Here is a 6,000-nt window from a genome sequence, read left to right on the forward strand (position 1 = left end):
AGCAGAATTAGGCCGATACCCACTAATTATCAAAATCCAGAAAAGAGCCATTAAATTCTACAACCACCTAAAAGGAAACGATTCACAAACCTTCCATAACAAAGCCATCACCGACAGAGAGATGAACCTGGAGAAGAGTCCCCTAAGCAAGCTGGTCCTGGGGCTCTGTTCACAAACACAAACACACCCTACAGAGCCCCAGGACAACAGCACAATTAGACCCAACCAAATCATGAGAAAACAAAAAGATAATTACTTAACACATTGGAAAGAATTAACAAAAAAACAGAGCAAACTAGAATGCTATTTGGCCCTACACAGAGAGTACACAGCGGCAGAATACCTGACCACTGTGACTGACCCAAAATTAAGGAAAGCTTTGACTATGTACAGACTCAGTGAGCATAGCCTTGCTATTGAGAAAGGCCGCCGTAGGCAGACATGGCTCTCAAGAGAAGACAGGCTATGTGCTCACTGCCCACAAAATGAGGTGGAAACTGAGCTGCACTTCCTAACCTCCTGCCCAATGTATGACCATATTAGAGATACATATTTTCCCCAGATCACACAGATCCACAAAGAATTCGAAAACAAATCCAATTTTGAAAAACTCCCATATCTTTTGGGTGAAATTCCACAGTGTGCCATCACAGCAGCAAGATTTGTGACCTGTTGCCACGAGAAAAGGGCAACCAGTGAAGAACAAACACCATTGTAAATACAACCCATATTTATGCTTATTTATTTTATCTTGTGTCCTTTAACTATTCGTACATTGTATATATATTGTATTTATATATATATATATATATATAAAATATGACATTTGTAATGTCTTTACTGTTTTGAAACTTCTGTATGTGTAATGTTTACTGTTCATTTTTGTTGTTTTTCACCTTATATATTCACTTTGTATGTTGTCTACCTCACTTGCTTTGGCAATGTTAACACATGTTTCCCATGCCAATAAAGCCCTTGAATTAAATTGAATTGAATTGATCTAAACAGCAGCTGTAGATATGTTGTAGATATTGTGTAGATATGCTGTAGATATGTTGTAGATATTGTGTAGATATGGATCAAAATGGTTTGTAATCAAATTAGATTCCTGAATAATCCTTTACAACCACTGATCTCAGATCGGTGACCTTTCACCTCGTCTCTCTGTTTATTTCTGAATCGTGAAGGAACATAGAGAAGCGGCAGCAGTGGGAATGGGATCTATCTTCACCAACCTGTTTTAAAATGAACTCCTCTTCACCGCTCACCTCTACTGTTAACAAAATAGCCAGGAAATGCAAACCACAGGCAGTCTTTAAAGACTAGGGATGCATCCCGAATGCCACCGTATTCCCTATGTAGTGCACTACTTTTGACAAGGCCTTGGTCAAAAGTAGTGCACTATATAGGGAATAGGGTGCCATTTGGAATGCACACTTGCGTCGAGTCACCAGTGAATAATGCGATCCATAAATTACAGGAATGAACAGAAGTCCTTTGAGCCCCCGGGTACGTTCCAAATGGCACCCTACTCCCTAAATTGTGCACTACTTTTGACCAGAGGCCCTATGGCACCCTATTCCCTATATAGTGCACTACTTTAGACCAGAGGCCCTATGGCACCCTACTCCCTAAATAGTGCACTTCTTTTGACCAGAGCCCTATGGCACCCTATTCCCTATATAGTGCACTACTTTAGACCAGAGGCCCTATGGCACCCTATTCCCTAAATAGTGCTCTACTTTTGACCAGCGCCCTTTCCACTATAAAGGGAATACTGTGCCATTTGGGACACATGTCAGACTTTTGCAGACCTGAGATAATGAGAAAGTGCGATGTCGACTAAAAAGTGATTGTGTGGAAGAATACCAAAGTGTGATATGAATAATAAGGTTAACCTCAACCTTCCATCATTGTGTCAAACAAATGCAAACTGTGTCATTTGTCAAACAGCTGCAAGGGAGAATCGCTTGTGTGAAAAGTGGGACAAAAGTTACATGTTGCTTAGTTTACTCCATCATTTATATATATATATATATCATTTCTGGTAGTCAGACGTGCTTTCCTCTCCGTTTCAGGTAGTCAGACGTGCTTTCCTCTCCGTTTCAGGTAGTCAGACGTGCTTTCCTCTCCATTTCTGGTAGTCAGACAGATTTCCTCTCCGATTTGGTAGTCAGACGTCTCCGTTTCTGGTAGTCAGACGTGCTTTCCTCTCCGTTTCTGGTAGTCAGACGTGATTTCCTCTCCGTTTCTGGTAGTCAGACGTGCTTTCCTCTCCGTTTCTGGTAGTCAGACGTGCTTTCCTCTCCGTTTCTGGTAGTCAGACGTGCTTTCCTCTCCGTTTCTGGTAGTCAGACGTGATTTCCTCTCTCCGTTTCTGGTAGTCAGACGTGATTTCCTCTCCATTTCTGGTAGTCAGACGTGCTTTCCTCTCCGTTTCTGGTAGTCAGACGTGATTTCCTCTCCGTTTCTGGTAGTCAGACGTGCTTTCCTCTCCGTTTCAGGTAGTCAGACGTGATTTCAGGTAGACGTGCTTTTCCTCTCCGTTTCTGGTAGTCAGACGTGCTTTCCTCTCCGTTTCTGGTAGTCAGACGTGCTTTCCTCTCCGTTTCTGGTAGTCAGACGTGCTTTTCCTTTCTCTCGTTTGGTAGTCAGGGTAGTCAGACGTTTCCTCTCCATTTCTTTCCAGACGTCTTTCCTCTCTCCATTTCTGGTAGTCAGACGTGATTTCCTCTCCATTTCTGGGTAGTCAGACGTGCTTTCCTCTCTCCATTTCTGGTAGTCAGACGTGAGTTTCCTCTCCGTTTCTGGTAGTCAGACGTGCTTTCCTCTCCGTTTCAGGTAGTCAGACGTGCTTTCCTCTCCGTTTCTGGTAGTCAGACGTGCTTTCCTCTCCGTTTCTGGTAGTCAGACGTGCTTTCCTCTCCGTTTCTGGTAGTCAGACGTGATTTCCTCTCCGTTTCTGGTAGTCAGACGTGCTTTCCTCTCTCCATTTCTGGTAGTCAGACATGCTTTCCTCTCCGTTTCTGGTAGTCAGACGTGCTTTCCTCTCCGTTTCTGGTAGTCAGACGTGCTTTCCTCTCTCCATTTCTGTGCTTTCCTCTCTCCATTTCTGGTAGTCAGACATGCTTTCCTCTCCGTTTCTGGTAGTCAGACGTGCTTTCCTCTCCGTTTCTGGTAGTCAGATTTCTGGTAGTCAGACATTTCTGCTTTCCTCTCCGTTTCTGGTAGTCAGACGTGCTTTCCTCTCCGTTTCTGGTAGTCAGACATGCTTTTTCCTCTCCGTTTCTGGTAGTCAGACGTCAGCTTTCCTCTTTCTCCATTTCTCTCCGGGTAGTCAGACGTGCTTTCCTCTCTTTCTGGTAGTCAGACGTGCTTTCCTCTCTCCATTTCTGGTAGTCAGACGTGCTTTCCTCTCTCCGTTTCGATCGAGATATAGGAATACACAAACTGTGCTTTCTCTGATACGACAAGTGACTCAACTCAGCAATTCACACATGTCAACCAGCCTGAGTCAATCTGAAGCGATCCTCTAACAGCAGCACTCGCCTTAGTGACCCAACCTTCCCCGCGCTCTGAAGCGATCCTCTAACAGCAGCACTCGCCTTAGTGACCCAACCTTCCCCGCGCTCTGAAGCGATCCTCTAACAGCAGCACTCGCCTTAGTGACCCAACCTTCCCGACAGCCTCGCGCTCTGAAGCGATCCCAACCTCTAACAGCAGCACTCGCCTTAGTGACCCAACCTTCCCCGCGCTCTGAAGCGATCCTCTAACAGCAGCACTCGCCTTAGTGACCCAACCTTCCCCGCGCTCTGAAGCGATCCTCTAACAGCAGCACTCGCCTTAGTGACCCAACCTTCCCCGCGCTCTGAAGCGATCCTCTAACAGCAGCACTCGCCTTAGTGACCCAACCTTCCCCGCGCTCTGAAGCGATCCTCTAACAGCAGCACTCGCCTTAGTGACCCAACCTTCCCCGCGCTCTGAAGCGATCCTCTAACAGCAGCACTCGCCTTAGTGACCCAACCTTCCCCGCGCTCTGAAGCGATCCTCTAACAGCAGCACTCGCCTTAGTGACCCAACCTTCCCCGCGCTCTGAAGCGATCCTCTAACAGCAGCACTCGCCTTAGTGACCCAACCTTCCCCGCGCTCTGAAGCGATCCTCTAACAGCAGCACTCGCCTTAGTGACCCAACCTTCCCCGCGCTCTGAAGCGATCCTCTAACAGCAGCACTCGCCTTAGTGACCCAACCTTCCCGCGCTCTGAAGCGATCCTCTAACAGCAGCACTCGCCTTAGTGACCCAACCTTCCCCGCGCTCTGAAGCGATCCTCTAACAGCAGCACTCGCCTTAGTGACCCAACCTTCCCCGCGCTCTGAAGCGATCCTCTAACAGCAGCACTCGCCTTAGTGACCCAACCTTCCCCGCGCTCTGAAGCGATCCTCTAACAGCAGCACTCGCCTTAGTGACCCAACCTTCCCCGCGCTCTGAAGCGATCCTCTAACAGCAGCACTCGCCTTAGTGACCCAACCTTCCCCGCGCTCTGAAGCGATCCTCTAACAGCAGCACTCGCCTTAGTGACCCAACCTTCCCCGCGCTCTGAAGCGATCCTCTAACAGCAGCACTCGCCTTAGTGACCCAACCTTCCCCGCGCTCTGAAGCGATCCTCTAACAGCAGCACTCGCCTTAGTGACCCAACCTTCCCCGCGCTCTGAAGCGATCCTCTAACAGCAGCCCAACCTTCCCCTTAGTGACCCAACCTTCCCAACCTTCCCCGCTCTGAAGCGATCCTCTAACAGCAGCACTCGCCTTAGTGACCCAACCTTCCCCGCGCTCTGAAGCGATCCTCTAACAGCAGCACTCGCCTTAGTGACCCAACCTTCCCCGCGCTCTGAAGCGTTCCTCTAACAGCAGCACTCACCTTAGTGACCCAACCTTCCCCGCGCTCTGAAGCGATCCTCTAACAGCAGCACTCGCCTTAGTGACCCAACCTTCCCCGCGCTCTGAAGCGATCCTCTAACAGCAGCACTCGCCTTAGTGACCCAACCTTCCCCGCGCTCTGAAGCGATCCTCTAACAGCAGCACTCGCCTTAGTGACCCAACCTTCCCCGCGCTCTGAAGCGATCCTCTAACAGCAGCACTCGCCTTAGTGACCCAACCTTCCCCGCGCTCTGAAGGGATCCTCTAACAGCAGCACTCGCCTTAGTGACACAACCTTCCCCGCGCTCTCTGAGGGTCTGTTGAGACAGACAGTGCATTCGGAAAGTATTCAGACCCCTTCCCTTGCCTTATTCTAAAATGGATGACATCGTTTTTTCCCCTCATCACAGTACCCCGATACCCCATAAACAGGTTCTTAGACATTATAAAAAGACAAACCACCTTATTTACATCGGTATTCAGACCCTTTGCTATGGGACTTGAAATTAAGCTCAGGTGCATCCTGTTTGATCACGCTTGAGGTAAAGTCAATTGATTAGATGTCAGTAGTACAACTGAATGCATTCAACTGAAATGTGTCTTCTGCATCTAACCCAACCACTGCCTTAATCACCCAGGGAGCAGTGGGTTAACTGACCTTGTTCAGGGGTAGAACGACAGATTTATTTTATCTTGTCAGCTCTGGGATTTGATCCAGCAACCTTTTGGTTACTGGCACAACACTCTTACCACTAGGCTACCTGCCTGTCTATGTAAGGCCCCACAGGTGATAGTGCATGTCAGAGCAAAAAATAATTGTCTGGAATTGTCTGTAGAGCTCCAAGACAGGCACAGATCTGGGCAAGGGTACCAAACAAATTCTGCAGCATAGAAGGTCCCCAAGAACACACTGGCCTCCAACATTTTTAAATGGAAAGAGCCTGGCCAAACCGAACAATCGGGTAGAAGGGCCTTAGACAGGGAGGTGACCAAGGACCCATGGTCACTCTGACAGAGCTCCATAGTTACTCTGTGGAGATGGGAGAACCTTCCATAAGAACAACTGTCTCTGCAGCACTCCACC

This window comes from Oncorhynchus gorbuscha, linkage group LG24, assembly GCF_021184085.1.
Source record: "Oncorhynchus gorbuscha isolate QuinsamMale2020 ecotype Even-year linkage group LG24, OgorEven_v1.0, whole genome shotgun sequence".
Lineage (NCBI taxonomy): Eukaryota > Metazoa > Chordata > Actinopteri > Salmoniformes > Salmonidae > Oncorhynchus > Oncorhynchus gorbuscha.